At 32.7% G+C, this 19,571-nt stretch overlaps 6 non-coding genes across 6 annotated transcripts; 3 read left to right on the top strand and 3 right to left on the bottom strand.

Annotated features, from left to right (window-relative positions):
* Positions 1-3,873: 3,873 nt before the first annotated feature.
* LOC124922910 lies at positions 3,874-3,988 on the top strand. Its single transcript, XR_007097958.1, has one exon. It is a non-coding gene; the product is annotated as a U5 spliceosomal RNA (small nuclear RNA).
* A 508-nt stretch (positions 3,989-4,496) lies between these two features.
* LOC124923000 lies at positions 4,497-4,599 on the bottom strand. Its single transcript, XR_007098042.1, has one exon. It is a non-coding gene; the product is annotated as a U6 spliceosomal RNA (small nuclear RNA).
* Positions 4,600-5,442: 843 nt separating this feature from the next.
* On the top strand, positions 5,443-5,554 carry LOC124922950. Its single transcript, XR_007097994.1, has one exon. It is a non-coding gene; the product is annotated as a U5 spliceosomal RNA (small nuclear RNA).
* A 1,842-nt stretch (positions 5,555-7,396) lies between these two features.
* Positions 7,397-7,511, bottom strand: LOC124922972. Its single transcript, XR_007098016.1, has one exon. It is a non-coding gene; the product is annotated as a U5 spliceosomal RNA (small nuclear RNA).
* Positions 7,512-8,437: 926 nt separating this feature from the next.
* On the top strand, positions 8,438-8,540 carry LOC124923032. The gene has a single exon (XR_007098072.1). It is a non-coding gene; the product is annotated as a U6 spliceosomal RNA (small nuclear RNA).
* Positions 8,541-9,098: 558 nt separating this feature from the next.
* On the bottom strand, positions 9,099-9,214 carry LOC124922954. Its single transcript, XR_007097998.1, has one exon. It is a non-coding gene; the product is annotated as a U5 spliceosomal RNA (small nuclear RNA).
* Between the last annotated feature and the right edge of the window lie 10,357 nt (positions 9,215-19,571).

Genomic DNA, 19,571 nt, shown 5'->3' with positions numbered 1-19,571 from the left:
ATCCAACAGACACAAGTTATATTTATCCATTGGTTAAAAACTAACTTTTTTAACAATACTATGTAACCCCAGTTATGTTATAGGCATTTCCATTAATATAATATAAGCATAATGACAAAACATAATCTACTAATGGTGCGACAACAACTGTCCATCTGATCCAATAGACACAAGTTATATTTATCCATTGGTTAAAAACTAACTTTTTTAACAATACTATGTAACCCCAGTTATGTTATAGGCCTTTCCATTGATATAATATAAGCACCAGTGGTAGAATAGTTTCCAAACATTCCATTCACTTTAGTGACTAATACTCATTTTATGTACCCTGTATAAAACTGATTTTATAAGTTTATACATATCAAACAAAAAAATACTCAATAAAGACAAGAAAGTACATTGACAGGTGATAGAAAATTAAAGGAATCCAATTAGGAACAACCAAAGAAGCCTTGATCGGGCATAACGATTGGGGAATTCATAACACCCTTCCTAATAAAACCTATATTAAATGTCACCCTAAACAAGTAAAATTACAAGGAATTCATCCACCTCTTCCTTTCTTGAGATGATTCTCAATACCACTATACCAGCAAATACCAAATTCATATATTTCCAAATTCGTCAAACATGTGCATACAACAAAAAATAAATCATTTCTTGTAGAGACGAACAATGTTAGGAGATCCTCGAAAAAGATATGTATTCTTAGACGCTAATCTAATACCATGACTTTTTTTGTTTGCTGTCTGATTATAAACAACCTCTGTCTCAGTTTAATTGAAAGACAGATATACTATTTTGTATGATTTATAAGGAATATGCAGAATCCAAACACACGATAATGGACATTGCTTCAGCCCTAATTTGTTGGGATTCAAATTAGTTCAAGTTGTATCCATGTAGCTAAATCAGAATTATGTGACCACTTTCATCATCACACTTTTATGCAGGCACGAATATTATTACACAAACAAAAAAATCAAAGGAAAACATATTATGACTTGGGAAATTAAAGGTTGCGAGCTAATCATCTGGATTTTATACAAACTATATACATGTGAGTGCGCTTGTAAGTTGTAATTTGTATGGAGAGTACAACACCTCACTCATAAAGATGGTTCAACTAAATAAGTTGAATGTATACTCTAATTCATCCTTAAAACAAAAAGTATAACCATTTCTCACTCATAAAGATGGTTTAATCATCTAGTGCAGCGACAACAACCTAGCATCAAAATTCAACTAAAAATAACTGAGAAATCCAAAACACTACAACAAGGGGAAAATCTATGAGCCAGACATGAAAAATAAAACCAGTGACCTAAATAAATTGCATATAAACCTTCGTTGTATCCTTAAAACAGATAAGTAGAACCATTTATCACTCAAAAGACTTTCAAGACCCGCAGATGAAGGAAAACCCTAATGGTCGGAGAAGAATGTAACTAACCTCGTGGGTGCGACAATCTAGCTGCGGAGAGTCAAGGGATGATAGTGAAGATGAAGGCAAGCCCTAATGGTTGAAGAAGAATGTAACTAACCTCGTGGGTGCGACAATCTGGCTGCGGAGAGTCAATGGATGATAGTGCAGATGAAGGCAAGCCGTAATGGTTGAAGAAGAATGTAACTAACCTCGTGCGCACGACAATCTGGCTGCAGAGAGTAGAAGGATGATAGCACAGAAATATGGCTGTAGAGAGTAGAAGGATGATAGTCTGATTAACACAGGCAGAAAGATTTTTTAGGTTAGAAAGAATTGGTTAGCTTAGAAAGAAAATGTGTTAGACTTGATAATTAAAAACTGATTCTAGTTTTAAAATATATATAATTTAAAATTTTATTATTAAATATAATATAATATTTAATTTATTTATTTTTGGTTTATTTTATTTTTTACTTTTAATTTAATTAATTTTAAATACTTAAATAAAAGACAGATGTTAATAAAAAAAAATTAATAATGTTATAAAATTTTAAAATTTATGAATTAAATTTTAGTGTAAATAAAATTTTAAGTCAAATTTTATTTTAAAATTTTAATATAGTGAAATAAAATATTTATAAAGTTTAAAAATAAAACATAAAAAATATTAAATTTATAATACTTAAATTTTAAGGATTTTAACAAAGTTTGTATATAAAAAAAAATAAAGGTGGTTGTAAAGTATAAAGGTTGCCAAAAGTTTTATTTTTTTAATTTTTACCCACGCTTAATAAGCGTTGGCATATAAAGGTGGTTGAAAGTGTGTTTTGTTGTAGTGCATTTCGAGAAAATAAAAAATGGTCTATAAATATAATAGAATTATTCTATTATTACTCACGGATAATAGTGAAATCAATAGCGCATAGTCAAAAGAAAATTATAACCAATTAAACATACTTTATGAGCAATGCTTTTAGGCGGTGCTAACGATTTAATAATTATCTTTGTAGTTCCAGAATATTTCAGTTTATGTTCGAAGTGTCTATCTAAGCTAATAAATGGACTTATTCATCTTTTGACAAAGACTTGTGACATATGTTATGTCAATGACACTACTTCGTTTCGTTTTATCTAATCACTTTTTTTTTCAAAGTTACTTTTCTATTCGAAATATATATTCCAAAAAATGGTTTCTTAATTACAATATTGATTTAGGACCCTCAATTCTCTTTTCTATAATCACTTTTAATGCCTGTTCCGGAACGATAGGACAATTATGTTATTACTAAACTTGTTGAAGAGATGAAATAGAACCAAGTTATATCTTTTTTACGAATTGAATCAGTTTCTCGTCAACAAAGAGCACAATACAAATAGTTTATGCAACTTCAACAACGGTAGGTAAACGTGCTTTAAAAAAAATCTATTAGATCGTGTTCTTTCTATGCTTGTTTTTTATTTTTGAACCAATGTGGGACTTCTTTCATTCTTTAACAATTATTAATTATTAACCTTTCTTTTGTCATAAAATAAATTAATGAAAATTATAATAATATTATATATTTAAATTTAACTTATTGTAAAACTAATAATTTTTAACCAATATTCAATTTTTTTTTCAAGTATCTTATATAAGAGTTATAATATGATTAAATTGAGTTATAAAATCTATATTTGTAAACACAACTATAATCTTATCAAATCATGTTTTGGAATATTTATATATTTTTTTAATTTAGCAGAGTTTAAATTTTAAATTTTTGACGAAAATTTAATTCATATTATTTATTAATGTATTGTTTGAATTATACTTTATTTTATTTATTTTGTAAGAAATAAAAGTATTTCACTCTTTATTTGGCATACTTCCTTTGAATTGTAATCCTTCAAAATTATTTTGAAGGATGCGCAGATTAATTTTTTACATCATAGTTAATTGTGTTCAAAATCAAATTCTTACATCCTAATTGTTCTATAAATGACAAGGGACCTTATCTTCTCTTGCCCCCACTCTTGAGAAGTCATTTAGTTAGAGGAGCGAATAAAAAAGGGACAAAGGCCCTACTAACTAGAAGCCACAACATGTCTTCTATTTTTTTCATTTTAATAAGTTAGTTAGTTTGAGAAAAAAATCAAAATTAAAGTGTTTTTAGTGAAAATCAAATATTTAAAATAAAACTCTTTTTATTGGAGCTAAACTAATAAATCAATGTAATAGTTTTGTTATTAACATTTATATATAAGTTTGATAAAATAATATACTTAAAACTATCAAATTCTTGAAAATATTATTGAATTATCCTATTCTTTAAATAAAAGAAGAAAAAACTATTAGGCTCAATAATGACAAAAAAAAAGTGTGATGTCCCACATTGTTAGATGAAGTGATAATAAGGATCCGGTATTATTATAAGAGGGGAGTTGGTAATTAGAAAAAATTATGAAGCCAAGCACTGAACACAACGCGAACTATTCTTTTGCTTTTTACTAAAGAATACCGTGTGTTCTTTGCAATATATGGCATACGCCTATTTTTGTTGGGTCCTCTAATCGGAAGCACCCTACAATTGAGTTTAAACTTTGAATTTTTCTTATTTACGAAAATTTAATTCATAATATTTATTAATGTATTATTTGAATTATACTTCAAAAAATTTTTAATAAATAAAACTATTTCACTCTTTATCCGACAACATACTCCCTTGTAATCCTTAAAAATTATTTTCGTTTAGATGTGCAGATTAATTTTTTACACCATTGTTAATTCTCTTCAAAAATAAATTCTTACATTCTAATTGTTCTATGCATGACAAGGGACCTTATCTTCTCTTGCCCCTGTTCTTGAGAAGACTCAATCATTTAGTTAGAGGAGCGAATGAAAAAAGGACAAAGACCCTACTAACTAGGAACCACAACATTACTTTTATTTTTCATCTTAATAAGTTAGTTAGTTTGAGAAAAACATCAACAAATGTCATTGTGTGCAAACCTGTAAAGTACACAACAAAAAACTACACTATTTTCCCTCCGGTCGCCGGCGTACGCTTCAGAGAGGAAAAAGGATAAAAAAAATTTGGACCATTTCTCGATTTGTGCGTGTCATTCTTGCGCAGGGGCCATGCTAATCTTCTCTGTATCGTTCAAATTTTATCAAATGTCCCCGAAGGGACTTAACCATCTCTCTCTCATTCTTTAAAATACTTCATTCTTAAGTTAGAGGAGCGATGTGGAATCAATTTTAGAAAATGAATGGACAACTGCTATTTTTTGCTATTTTTTGTGATCGACTGCTAAAGTGTTTTTCGAGGAACGCATGTGTTCTATATAGAGAATGAGGGTCTTTCAAAGTATGCCCTCGATTTATAGGGGATTTAAAATCTAGTCGGGCTAAGTTATTTCCATAAAATTTACCCGGCTAGAATGATAATAATATGAAAAAAAAATATACGTAGTTTACGGTCGTTAGGTCCCTTCATCGACCAGAGAAATCAATAGTGACGATATTTCTCCCCGTCGTTATTTCCATTCGCATACAAACTGTTTTGAGTTACCCGGGTTGTTTATAGACACTCCCTTGAAGGTGTCGATGCCTCTGTTAATCTAAGTAACATTCGTTATAATGACTATAACATAAGTTTATTAAATATCAAATACGAGTCATATACCTTGTTTGAAAGTACGAGTTTTAACCACCATCATAGTAATAACTTCAATCCAAGTTAAAGCGTTTTTAGTGAAAATCAAATGTTAAAAATAAAACTCTTTTTATTGGAGCTATACTAATAAATCATTGTAATAGTTTGTTATTAGCATTTGATAAAATAATATATAGTTAAAAGTATCAAATTCTTGAAAGTATTATTGAATTATCTTATTCATTAAAGAAAAAGAAGAAAAAACACCATTAGCCTCAATAATGACAAAAAAGTTTGTTGTCCCACATTGTTATATGAAGTGAAAATAGGGATTCGATATTATTATAAGAGAGGAGTTGGTGATTACAAAAAATTATGAAGCCAAGCACTGAACACAAAGCGAACTATTCTTTCGTCTTTTACTAAAGATTACCGTGTGTTCTTTTCAATACGTAGCATATGCCTATTTTTAGGTCCTCTAATCAGAGGCACCCTACCATTGAGTTTAAACTTTGAATTTTTCTTATCTACGAAGATTTAATTCATATTATTTATTAATGTATTATTTTAATTATACATAAAAAAAGTTGTAATAAATAAAAGTATTTCACTCTTTATCTGACAACATACTCCCTAATTGTTTTGTGCGTGACTATCGACCTTATCTTCACTTGCACCCGCTCTCACAAACACTTAATCATTTAGTTAGAGAAGTGTGATACACAATGTTAATCATTTAGTAAGTGTCTTATCTTAGTTAGTCGATGTAATATGTGTCTTAAGGAGGTTGAGACGATGTAGTATGTGTCGCTGGTATTTAGTGTATTATTTTGAGTATTACTTCTATTTTTTGGGTTATGTCGGGAATCATTGGTGCGTATTGAGAATCGTGGATTGAGGTAGCTAGATTTGTGGGTTTGAAACAATTAGGTTATATCTCTATTATTTTCTGGTGGATAATTTGGTTAGAGAGAAATCGTAGATCTTTCAACAATCTTAAATGACTGTTGCGAATCCAACACAATGCTATCATCCTAACATTATATGATGTTCGATGTGGGAAGCTGGTAGATTCAGTCGGAGAGCTCATTTCCTTTTTGGAAGATCTCCGCACATGTTAATTTTGTAATATTTGTGTGATTTTTTTTATAAATTTAAAGTTTTTGTCATTATGTGTAAATGACTATCCATTCATAATATTATTGCATGAATCATTTAACGAAAGCATCATAGAGTTTTATTTCAGGGGTGGGAAAGTTTAAAAGCGAGAGAGCTTTGATATCAATCTTCCATTAAAGATTCAACCAACTGGGACAAGCACCCAGAAAGATTTAAAAATCTTCTAGGAAGCATTCCCGATTAATTGATCGTGGACATTTACAATTGATCGGGAATGCTTCCTAGAAGATTTTTAAAGCTTTCTGGGTGCTTGTTCCGTTTTACTCCACCTGAAAAAAAATATCAAAATGTTGATTGAAGCTTTAATGGAGGATTGATATCCAAGCTCTCTCGCTTTTAAACTTTCCCACCCCTGAAATAAAACTCTATGATGCTTTTTTTAAATGATTCATGCAATAATATTGTGAATGGATAGTCGTTTACACATAACGACAAAAACTTTAAATTTATAAAAAAAAATCACACAAATATTACAAAATTAACATGTGCGGAGATCTTCCAAAAAGGAAATGAGCTCTCCGACTGAATCTACCGGCTTCCCACATCGAACATCATATAATGTTAGGATGATAACATTGTGTTGGATCTGCAACGGTCATTTAAGATTGTTAAAAGATCTACCATTTCTCTCTAACCAAATTATCCACTAGAAAATAATAGAGATATAACCTCATAGTTTCAAACCCACAAATCTAGCTACCTCAATCCACGATTCTCAATACGCACCAATGATTCCCGACATAACCCAAAAAATAGAAGTAATACTCCAAATAATACACTAAATACCAGCGACACATACTACATCGTCTCCACCTCCTTAAGACACATACTACATCGACTAACTAAGATAAAACACTTACATATATATTTATCATCAGTTAGAATACCATTGTGGATCACACTTCTCTAACTAAATGATTGAGTCTTCGTGAGAGCGGGTGCAAGAGAAGAAAAGGTCCTTAGTCATGCGCAAAACAATTAGGGAGTATGTTGTTAGACAAAGAGTGAAATACTTTTATTTATTACAACTTTTTTTAAGTATAATTCAAATAATACATTAATAAATAATATGAAATATATTTTCGTAGATAAGAAAAATTCAAAGTTTAAACTCAATTGTAGAGTGCCTCCGATTAGAGGACCTAACATAGAGTGCCTCCGATTAGAGGACCTAACAAAAATAGGCGTATGCCACGTATTGAAAAGAACACACGGTATTCTTTAATAAAAGGAGAAAGAATAGTTTGCTTTGTCTTAAGTGTTTGGCTTCATAATTTTTTGTAATCACCAACTCCCCTCTTATAATAATATAGAATCCCTATTTTCACTCCATCTAACAATGTGGGACAACACACTTTTTTGTCATTATTGAGGCTAATGGTGTTTTTTCTTCTTTTATTTAAAGAATAGGATAATTCAATAATACTTTCAAGAATTTGATACTTTTAACTATATATTATTTTATCAAATATTAATAACAAACTATTACAATGATTTATTAGTATAGCTCCAATAAAAAGAGTTTTATTTTTAACATTTGATTTTCCCTAAAAACGCTTTAATTTGGATTGAAGTTATTACTATGATGGTGGTTATAACTTGTACTTTCAAACAAGGTATATGACTCGTATTTGATATTTAATAAACTTATCTTATAATCATTATGAAGAATGTTACTTAGATTAACAGAGGCATCGACACCTTCAAGGGAGTGTCTATGTACAGCCCGGGTAACTCAAAACAGCTTGCACGCGAATGGAAATAACGACGGGGAGAAATATCGTCTCTATTGATTTCTTCGGTCGATGAAGGGACCTAACGACCGTAAACTACGTATATTTTTTTTTCATATTATTATCATTCTAGCCGGGTAAATTTTATGGAAATAACTTAGCTCGACTAGATTTTAAATCCTAGCTCTGCCCTTGGACACCTTATCAACATGACATAATGGGTAGCTCCCCATTCTTTTTCTCTCATAAAATCAATATTCCCTCAAAAGAAAAAACCCTATAAATTGAGGGCATACTTTGAAATACCCTCATTCTCTATATAGAACACATGCATTCCTAGAAAAACACTCTAGTAGTCGATCACAAAAAATAGCAGTTGTCCATTCATTTTCTAAAATTGATCCCACATCGCTCCTCGTACTTAAGAATGAAGTCTTTTTAAAAATGAGAAAGATGGTTATGTCCCTTCGGGGACATTCGATAAAATTTGAACGATATAGAGAAGATTAGCATGCCCCCTGCGCAAGAATGACACGCACAAATCGAGAAATGGTCTAAATTATTTTTACCCTTTTTCATCTCCGAAGCCTACGACGACAACCGAAGGGAAAATAGTGTAGTTTTATGTTGTGTACTTTACCGGTTTGCACACAATGACATTTGTTGATTTTTTTCCTCAAACTAACTAACTTATTAAGATGGAAAAATAAAAGACATGTTGTGGCTCCTAGTTAGTAGGGTCTTCGTCCCTTTTTCATTCGCTCCTCTAACTAAATGATTGAGTCTTTTCGAGAGCGGGGCAAGAGAAGATAAGGTCCATTGTCATGCATAGAACAATTAGAATGTAAGAAGTTATTTTTGAAGAGAATTAACTATGGTGTAAAAAATTAATCTGCTGCGCATCTAAACGAAAATAATTTTAAAGGATTACAATTAAAAGGGAGCATCTAAACGAAAATAATTTTGAAGGATTACAATTAAAAGGGAGTATGACAGATAAAGAGTGAAATACTTTTATTTATTACAATTTTTTTGAAGTATAATTCAAATAATACATTAATAATTATTATGAATTAAATTTTGTAGATAAGAAAAATTCAAAGTGTAAACTCAATTGTAGGGTGCCTCTGATTAGAGGACCAAACATAAATAGGCGTATGCCACATATTGTAAAGAACACACGGTATTCTTTAGTAAAAGGTGAAATAATAGTTCGCTTTGTGTTCAATGCTTTGTTTCGTAATTTTTTCTAATCACCAACTCTCCTCTTATAATAATATCAGATCCTTATTTTCACTTCATCTAACAATGTTGGACATCACACTTTTTTTTTTGTCATTATTGAGCCTAATGGTTTTTTCTTCTTTTATTTAAAGAATAGGATAATTCAATAATATTTTCAAGAATTTGATACTTTTAAGTATATTATTTTATCAAACTTATATATAAATGTTAATAACAAAACTATTACAATGATTTATTAGTTTAACTTTAATAAAAAAGAGTTTTATTTTAAATATTTGATTTTCACTAAAAATACTTTAATTTTGATTTTTTTTCTCAAACTAACTAACTTATTAAAATGAAAAAAATAGAAGACATGTTGTGGCTTCTAGTTAGTAGGGCCTTTGTCCCTTTTTTATTCGCTCCTCTAACTAAATGACTTCTCAAGAGCGGGGGCAAGAGAAGATAAGGTCCCTTGTCATGCATAGAACAATTAGGATGTATGAATTTGATTTTGAACACAATTAACTATGATGTAAAACATTAATCTGCGCATCTAAACGAAAATAATTTTGAAGGATTACAATTCAAAGGAATTATGCCAAATAAAGAGTGAAATACTTTTATTTATTACAAAAAAAAATAAAAATAAAATATAATTCAAACAATACATTAATAAATAATATGAATTAAATTTTTGTCAATAAGAAAAATTTAAAATTTAAACTCTGCTAAATTAAAATAATATATAAATATTCCAAAACTTGATTCGATAAGATTATAGTTGTGTTTACAAATATAGATTTTATAACTTAATTTAATCATATCCTAGACCAGCAAAGTAAGGTCTTTGTATAACTCAATTAAATCATATTATAACTCTTATATAAGATACTTGAAAAAAAATTAAATATTAGTTAAAAATTTTTAGTTTTACAATAAGTTAAATTTAAATATATAATATTATTATAATTTTCATTAATTTATTTTATCATAAAAGACATGTTAATAATTAATAATTATGAAAGAATGTAAAGAAGGCCACATCGGTTCAAAAACAAAAAACAAGCAGAGAAAGAACACGATCTAATAGATTTTTTTAAAATCACGTTTACCAATCGATGTTGAAGTTGCATAAACTATTTGCATTGTGCTCTTTGTTTACGAGAAACTGATTTAATTCGTAGTTCGATTCAACCTCTCATTAAAAAAGATATAACTTGTTGAAGTTTAGTAATAACATAATTGTTTGTCCTGTCGTTCCGGAACAGGTATTAAAAGTGATTATAGAAAAGAGAATTGAGGGTCTAAATCAATATTGTAATTAAGAAACCATTTTTTGGAATATATATTTCGAATAGAAAAGCAACTTTCACAAAAAAAAAAAAGTGATTAGATAAAACGAAACGAAGTAGTGTCATTGACATAGCAAATGTCACAAGTCTTTTTCAAAAGATGAATAAGTCTATTTATTTGTTTAGATTGACACTTCGAACATAAACTGAAATATTCTGGAACTACAAAGATAATTATTAAATCGTTAGCACCGCATAAAAGCATTGCTCATAAAGTATGTTTAATTGGTTATAATTCTCTTTTTACTCTACGCTGTTGATTTCACTATTATTCGTGAGTAATAATAGAATAATTCTATTATATTTATAGACCATTCTTTATTTTCTCAAAAATGCACTACAACAAAACACACTTTTAGCCACCTTTATATGCCAACGCTTATTAAGCGTGGGTAAAAATTAAAAAAGTAAAAACTTTTGGCAACCTTTATACTTTACAACCACATTTATTTTTTTTTATATACAAACTTTGTCAAAAACCTTGAAATTTAACTATTATAAACTTAATAATTTTTATGTTTTATTTTTAAACTTTATAAATATTTTATTTCACTATTTTAAAATTTTAAAATAAAATTTGACTTAAAATTTTATTTACACTAAAATTTAATTCATAAATTTTAAAATTTTTATAACATTATTAATTTTTTTATTAACATTTGTCTTTTATTTAAGTATTTAAAATTAATTAAATTAAAAGTAAAAACTAATATAAATCAAAATTAAATAAATTTAACATTATATTATATTTAATAATAAAATTTTAATTTATATATATGTATTTTAAAACTAGAATCAGTTTTTAATTATCAAGCCTAACTCATTTTCTTTCTAAGCTGACCAATTCTTTCTAACCTAAAAAATCCTTCTGTCTGTGTTAATCAGACTATCATCCTTCTACTCTCTACAACCAGATTTCCGTGGTATCATCCTTTTACTCTGTCTGTGTTAATCAGACTATCATCCTTCTACTCTCTACAACCAGATTTCCGTGGTATCATCCTTTTACTCTCTGCAGCCAGATTGTCGTGCGCACGAGGTTAGTTACATTCTTCTTCAACCATTAGGGCTTTCCTTCATCTGCACTATCATCCCTTGACTCTCGCAGCCAGATTGTCGCACCCACGAGGTTTGTTACATTCTTCTCCGACCATTAGGGTTTTCCTTCATCTGCGGGTCTTGGAAGTCTTTTGAGTGATAAATGGTTCTACTTATCTATTTTAAGGATGCAACGAGGTTTATATGCGATTTATTTAGGTCACTGGTTTTATTTTTCATGTCTGGCTCATAGATTTGCCCCTTGTTATAGTGTTTTGGATTTCTCAGTTATTTTCAGTTGGATATTTTCAGTTGGATTTTGATGCTAGGTTGTTATCACTACACTAGATGATTAAACCATCTTTATGAGTGAGAAATGGTTATACTTCTTTGTTTTAAGGATGAATTAGAATATATATTTGACTTATTTAGTTGAACCATCTTTATGAGTGAGCTGTTATACTCTCCATACAAATTACAACTTACAAGCGCACTCACATGTATATAGTTTGTATAAATACAGATGATTAGCTCGCAACCTTTAATTTCCCAAGTCATAATATGTTTTCCCTTGATATGTTTGTTTGTGTAATAATATTCGTGCCTGCATTATAGTGTGATGATGAAAGTGGTCACATAATTCTGATTTAGCTACAGGGATACAACTTGAACTAATTTGAATCCCAATAAATTAGGGCTGAAGCAATATCCATTATCGTGTGTTTGAATTCTGCATCTGCTTATAAATCATACAAATCTTTCAATTAAACTGAGACAGAGGTTGTTTATAATCAGACAGCAAACAATAATCCTGGTATTAGATTAGCGTCTAAGAATACATATCTTTTTCGAGGATCTCTTAACATTGTTCGTCTCTACAAGAAATGATTTATTCTTTGTTGTATGCACATGTTTGACGAATTTGGATATATATGAATTTGGTATTTGCTGGTACAGTGGTATTGAGAATCATCACAATCACAAGAAAGGAAGAGGTGGATGAATTCCTTGTAATTTTAGTTGTTTATGGTGACATTTAATATAGATTTTATTAGGAAGGGTGTTATGAATTCCCCAATCGTTATGCCCGATCAAGGATTCTTTGGTTGTTCCTAATTGGATTCCTTTAATTTTCTATCACCTGTCAATGTACTTTCTTGTCTTTATTGAGTATTTTTTTGTTTGATATGTATAAATTTATAAAATCAGTTTTATACAGGGTACAGAAAACGAGTACTAGTCGCCAAAGTGAATGGAATGTTTGGAAACTATTCTACCACTGGTGCTTATATTATATCAATGGAAAGGCCTATAACATAACTGGGGTTACATAGTATTGTTAAAAAAGTTAGTTTTTAACCAATGGATAAATATAACTTGTGTCTGTTGGATCAGATGGACAGTTGTTGTCGCACTATTAGTAGATTATGTTTTTCCATTATGCTTATATTATATCAATGGAAAGGCCTATAACATAACTGGGGTTACATAGTATTGTTAAAAAAGTTCGTTTTTAACCAATGGATAAATATAACTTGTGTCTGTTGGATCAGATGGACAGTTGTTGTAGCACCATTAGTAGATTATGTTTTGTCATATAATGTTATCAGGGTATCAAGGTAGATTGTTTAACAGAAGGATTATATTTTGAACGAATAGTTTTAAAATGCCCACATTATTTAACGATACAATCATTTATCCATGTGGGTGAAGGTTAGTATTCAGTAATAATAATTGTTTCACAAAATGATGATTTCAAAACTAAGGGTGAATGCATTTGCAGGTATCGCCTTCATCAACACTTTAATAGTCATTTGAGTCCCTCAATGTGAAGAAATTTGATAGTATTGATCTTTCTTTCGCCAAAGGTATGTTGGTTTTGATTTCATGGTGATTATGACTTTGTTTCAATGGGAAATATAAAAGGGAAATTTGTAGGGAGGAGAGTATAGATTTCCACACTATTCATTTCTTGTTTATAACCTAAGGATCTATTCTCATTTTATAGGACCTGAAATGAAATATAAAATAAATATAAGTTGTTTAGTATAAAGGACAAACTTGACTGGATATTGGTATGCTAACAATTACAATGTGTTGTTATCCTTTACTCTTACATCTCTTTGTTTCTTTATTTTTTAGAAAGAAAATAAAAAAAAATCAAACACACGACATTTTCTCCATTTCAAACATAATATTTCTTGAGCGTATCAAGATTAAAAGGGGATGAGCATTCATCGCCATCGAGAGAAGTGAAACGCACAACTCCTCTTGAAAAGATATGTTTGATGACAAAAGGTCCCTCCCATGGCTGTTGGAACTTCCCTCTAGGATCCTACAACTTTCAGGTCTTCTTGAAAACAAGATCTCCGACAACAAGATGCCTAGGCTTGACCTTCTTGTTGAACTCCCTCGCCATGCGTCTCAGAAGAGTCATTTAACTCATAATCGGTCATCCTTTTTATGATGTAGTAGATTGGCACATCTTCTTTGATTTTATTCTCCTGGGCTAGAATGCTCTCTATGGATGACTCAGTGATAGTGAAGTGAAGAATCAAAGAACTCCTGGCCTCAGAGACATTTGGATAGGAAGGGATTGCAAATACGCCTTCACCTTCTCGAGGACATGTTAATGAGTATCACTCCAGACAACTTTTGACCCTTCTTCAAAAGCTTGAAGAGAGAATCACAATTGGAAGTGAGCTTACTAATGTAGCGACTAATATATTGAATTTTGTCCAAAAATTCCCGAACCTCCCTCTCATTTCAGGGTTCTGGCATGGATTTGATGGCCGCAATCTTGCTAGAGTCGAGTAGGAACTCAAATTTTTCAAGTACATATTGTGGCACTGTTTAGGGTATTTCTGGGTGAGCAGTTCCGGTAGGATGATCACCATTTTCGAGAAAATAAAGAATGGTCTATAAATATGATGGAATTATTCTATCATTGCTCACTAATAATAGTGAAATTAATAGCGCAAAATCAAAAGAGAATTGTAACCAATTAAACATACTTTGGAGCAATACTTTTGTGCGGTGATAATGATTTAATAACTATCTTTATAGTTCCAGAATATTTCAGTTTATGCTCGAAGTGTCTATCTAAGCGAATATATATAATAAATAGTATAAGGAATATATAACTAAATAAATGGACTTATTCATCTTTTGACATAGACTTGCGACATTTGTTATGTCAATGACACTACTTCGTTTTGTTTTGTCTAGTAACTTCTGTTAGATAAAATTAGACCGGTTAAATAGAACTTAACAAAAACAAACTTCCTGTGCAGGAACGGTTAAAGAATCAGGATCGGTCAAGTAATCCAACCGATCAAGCAACCCAACTGGCCAAGAACCTAACCAATCAGGAAAACAAGACAAGTTAGAAGACAAGGCAAAAGATGTAACCAAAACCGAACAAACCTGAAGCTATGAAAAACCTAAAGTCATCCGGTTAACTCAAACAACCGATAGACATTCTAAACCGAAATACATCAATCTAGAAAACTAATGAAGAAGCTACTTAGAGAAAGAAGCCAAGAACATCAAACTAAGTACAATCTACAAATCGGTGCAAACAAACACTTTGAGTATCTGCGGAAGATGATACCAAAGAGACAGACTGTAACATTGCCCTATCCATACAAGTCTGAGGATACTCTACAGGATGCAGAAAACCGCCTGAAGAAGATCTTTCCATTCTGGGATAAGTCAGAGGCACAACATTCCAGGTGTCGGCAACTGTCCAACCGATAGTGCTACATTAAGTAAAAGACAAACCTAGACGGTTTGACCTACGCACAAGAAGCCTAAACCGCCAGGTCTGAATCACTGAACCTCTGCTCAACCAATCAAATTCAAGAAAAAGAAATGTGACCGTTGGCACATTTCACCTATAAAAGAAGGAGCTGAAGAGGAGTAAATACAGTTACAAGTTACAAGAGAAAACATTTAAGAGCTACACCAACCCATGTTATAAGTGGTCTTTATCTCTCTAAATTAAAAGAGCTTAAGTGTGCATTTGAAGTGAGATTACAATTTCGGTGAGAATTGTACGAGTATTATCGAGCAGCAAATAAGTCTCGATCGGATTGTACGTATGTATTCCTTAGTGAATATCCTTCTCGCGGTTTCGAGAAGAAGGGGTGACGTAGGAGTTTTATCTCCGAACATCCATAAAAACCTGTCATGCTCTTTACTTTCTATCGGATTTACATTCTAACCGATCCATACTAACCGACCCATACCACCCTAACCGATTTACATCACTTTTATCAATTTACTAAGCCTCAAATCGACCTCCTAATCTCCAAACCGACTTTGTTCAAATCTGGTCCTACTCATCCTGTGTGCGTGTTGCTTCAGTCTGAAACAAACCACTTCCGCACTTTAACTCGGTTCAAGGGTTTGTGACAGCCTGTGTAGTATTGAAACCCGGTGTTAATCTCTAACCGGATTAAACGCCAACCTTTGAGTGCAAACCTGCCAGACCCCGGTCCGCCATCCGCGACCTAAATCCTAACAATTGGTATCAGAGCAGTTAGTTTCAATACTCAAGCAAGCATGACTCTCGATAAGCCTTCAATGTTAGAAGGTGATGATTTTGTCAACTGGAAGGCACGCATGCACCTGCACTTAATCACCATGGATGACGAGATGCAGTTCATCCTGACTGAAGGACCGATAAATATTGATAAAGATAGGGAGGAATAGACAAAAGAATATAGGAGAAGAAATAATCTGGACAACCATGCTAGAAACTACATCATCAACGGTTTGGACAGGAATACCTTCTGTAAGCATATGAGTTTGAAATGAGATCTAGGATTGAAGATGAAGTCTCAGCTTCAACCTCTACAAAAGCCTTATTCACATCCATGGAACTGGTTGCTTCTGCACCGATCAGAACCGCTGAACAGTTCACCGAGGATGTTATGGCAATGCTTGCACAGAAGTTTGGCAGATTCATGAAGAGAAGCCAACCGACAAACAATAACTACGGTGATAAATCTAATGTTAGATGCTATAATTGCAATTGTTTGGGATATTTCAGGTGGGAATACAGAAAACCAAGACGGGATGACCGGAAACCGGATGATCAAAACCACTGAAATAACTACCAACAAACCGGTGAAGGAAAAGAAATTCAAAAAGAACTGATAGCCGATGATGGAGGAACTTTATGGACTCACAGTGACAGTGATAATGAACTCACATGTCTCATGGCAAATTAGGAATAGGTATTTGACTCTCCCTGTGAAGAATTTACTAAAGATGAGGAACACGTGTTTGACTCTCCCTGTGAATTTACTAAAGAATTCACTAATTAACCGCATCGGGACCAATGACTGAAAACCGACCGGTTTGAATATAATATATTTTGGATTATTTGGTCTCCTAACAAAAGCGGAACAACTGTCTGGGTTTAGATGTATCTGTTTTGAAAAGATACTTTTTCTAAGCAAAACAGTCATACCTTAAAAGACGTTAAGATATGATATCTCTCACCGTCAAGGCCTATGACTCACACCTTAGGTTGTAGACATACTTAATTCATGCAAATCCTTTTATCATATGGTCAATAGACTACATTAACTGCTACCTACTGGATAATACTATCATCCTTCAACTAATATATAAGTTAGATGAATATCAACCAAATATCCACAAACATCAAAAATCATCTCACTAAGACAAAAATATCTCAGTTCCAAAACATTCTCCAAGTTGATTTTGATTCCACTCAATGGACAGAGCATTATGAGATTTTTAAAATGATCAAGTCTCTTGAAAACATCGGTCTAAAACCCTTCTTAGATGACAAACATGTCATCTTCCCTGAAACCGTTCAGGAATTCTTCCACAACACAAGGGTTTTCCGCGGTACTTCATACTTTGATACCCTCATTCAATCTAGGGTTGGAGGAACCGTGTTTGATTTTTCTGAGTGTGACTTTGCTAGATGTTTCGACCTTCCAAAGCAAGGTCTCACCGATCTGAATGTTCCGTCCGAACTAAAAGACAAAATATCTCTGAACTTCTCTTGATCGAACCATCCCGTCAATGACCACGGAGCTCGGTCATCATTGAGGGCTGAATACTAGATTCTCAATGACATCATCGGTTGAGCCATCCTGGGAAAGGATGTAAAGAACACCTACTGCACCATCGTCTTCAACATGATGACCGTTATCACAACCGATACCCCGGTCAACTGGTCCAGGGTGTTGTTCGACATCCTTATCTGGATGATCACCACACGTCATACCGGTTTCATTCCCCAAATCAGCTCCCTACTCATGGAACTCGGAGTTCCTCTATGTCCGGGCGAGGGGCTGAACCAGTCCCAAGTTGTGACCAGGGAAATCGCCGACTCCTTCTATGAGCGGTTCGAGAAGGCCTGGAAGAAGAAGAACCGACATCTCAACTCCTCCGGAAATTAAGTCACTCCTTCTTACAACCGGTCATTTTGTTGTATGTACTGGTTGTATTGTCATCCTACTCCATTATGATCTTTTCGGTTAATCTATGTGTTTCCTTCGGTTTGTTGTAACTCCACTTTCATTAATGAAAAGTAACTTTTGAATTCCAACTACATGGGAAAATACACAAACCTAGTTACTTCCCAACTAGATTCCCCACCTCGAGCTCCGCAACCGGTCAAAAATAACTCCTTCCCAATGAGTTTTGGAAACATAAATATTCCCAACATTAATAAGACAAAACAGAATTTTAGCATTAAATGATCCTATTTTCCCTCCAATTTCAAATATATATAAGGAACCTCCCTCTATCATTCCACATACCTCCAAACAACTTATAATTTCTTAAGCGCTCTCTCTTAGCAAGATTTGAAAGAATGTCTAACCGTATCCTAAGGAATTATCTATGCATTGATTTCGAATCCGTCCTCAACATGGAGGATGTTGAAGTGAGGGAAATCCTCTTTGAATCCCTCAACGATACCGGCCTTCGTGATTTTCTCGAAGAATCCGGACCCATGTTCATTCCAGAAGTGATGGAATTCTTCAACAATGCAGCCATGTTTGGCGATGCCATTACTTCCGTCGTGAAAAACCACATTTTTGTTCTTCATGAAAGTGGATTCTCCCGGATGTTCAATCTGTCCACTGAAGGGTTCTCCGATTTCCCATCCCGCGTGGGGAGTGCACTAGTTGACTATGCCGAAATGTTCTCCGGAACTGAAGTATCGGTGGAGAACTACGGTCTAAAAACCCGCCTCGCCCGTCACATCCAACTCCTTCACGAGATTGTCAATCGATTGATCATCTGTCAATCTCTGAACCAGAACTACTCTAAGAAGGTCTTCGACATGATGACCTACATCGTCAGCCACACCTCCATCAACTTGTCATCGGTCATCTTCAATAATTTGAAGACCATGGTCGAGACAAAGAAAGGTTTCGGCTATGCTCCCCACATAAGTCGACTTCTTCGTACACACCATCCAAATCTTGGACCGGGTACCCCGGTGAACCCCTCGAATGTTCTCAACGAGGAAGTGGCGATTGACAAACTCACTAAAATGTCTGTTATGTAATTTTCATTTCCTTTTTGCGTATCTCAAACCGATCTCTGTATCGGTATCAATTATGTCTTTCAATCATACGGTCAGTTAAATTATTAAGTTCGAAAATCGGCTCAAGCTCACAAAGTTAAAATATCGGTTTAAATGTTCAACCGGTTAAAATCGTTAACCGCTTCATCACTGGTTAAATAACCGCCTCATAAATAAAACGGTTACACTAAAACACCGCTCTCTTAATCAACGGTTACAAAAATAACCGCATTCCCGCTCAATCTTGTCGCTCAAAGTTTCCCGCCCATCGCTTGCCGCCCAATGATATTTTGGAGGGAAATCTCCCGCCTAATCCTGATGTGACGGTCCGCGTCGGTTGGAATTCCATCCCGCGACTATAAATACGTTCCTTAGCCATTTTATTTCATTCTTCTG

Source organism: Impatiens glandulifera, chromosome 1 (genome assembly GCF_907164915.1).
Source record: "Impatiens glandulifera chromosome 1, dImpGla2.1, whole genome shotgun sequence".
NCBI lineage: Eukaryota > Viridiplantae > Streptophyta > Magnoliopsida > Ericales > Balsaminaceae > Impatiens > Impatiens glandulifera.
The sequence above is the reverse complement of the archived record's forward strand: the minus strand, read 5'-3'. Positions and strand labels throughout refer to the sequence as shown.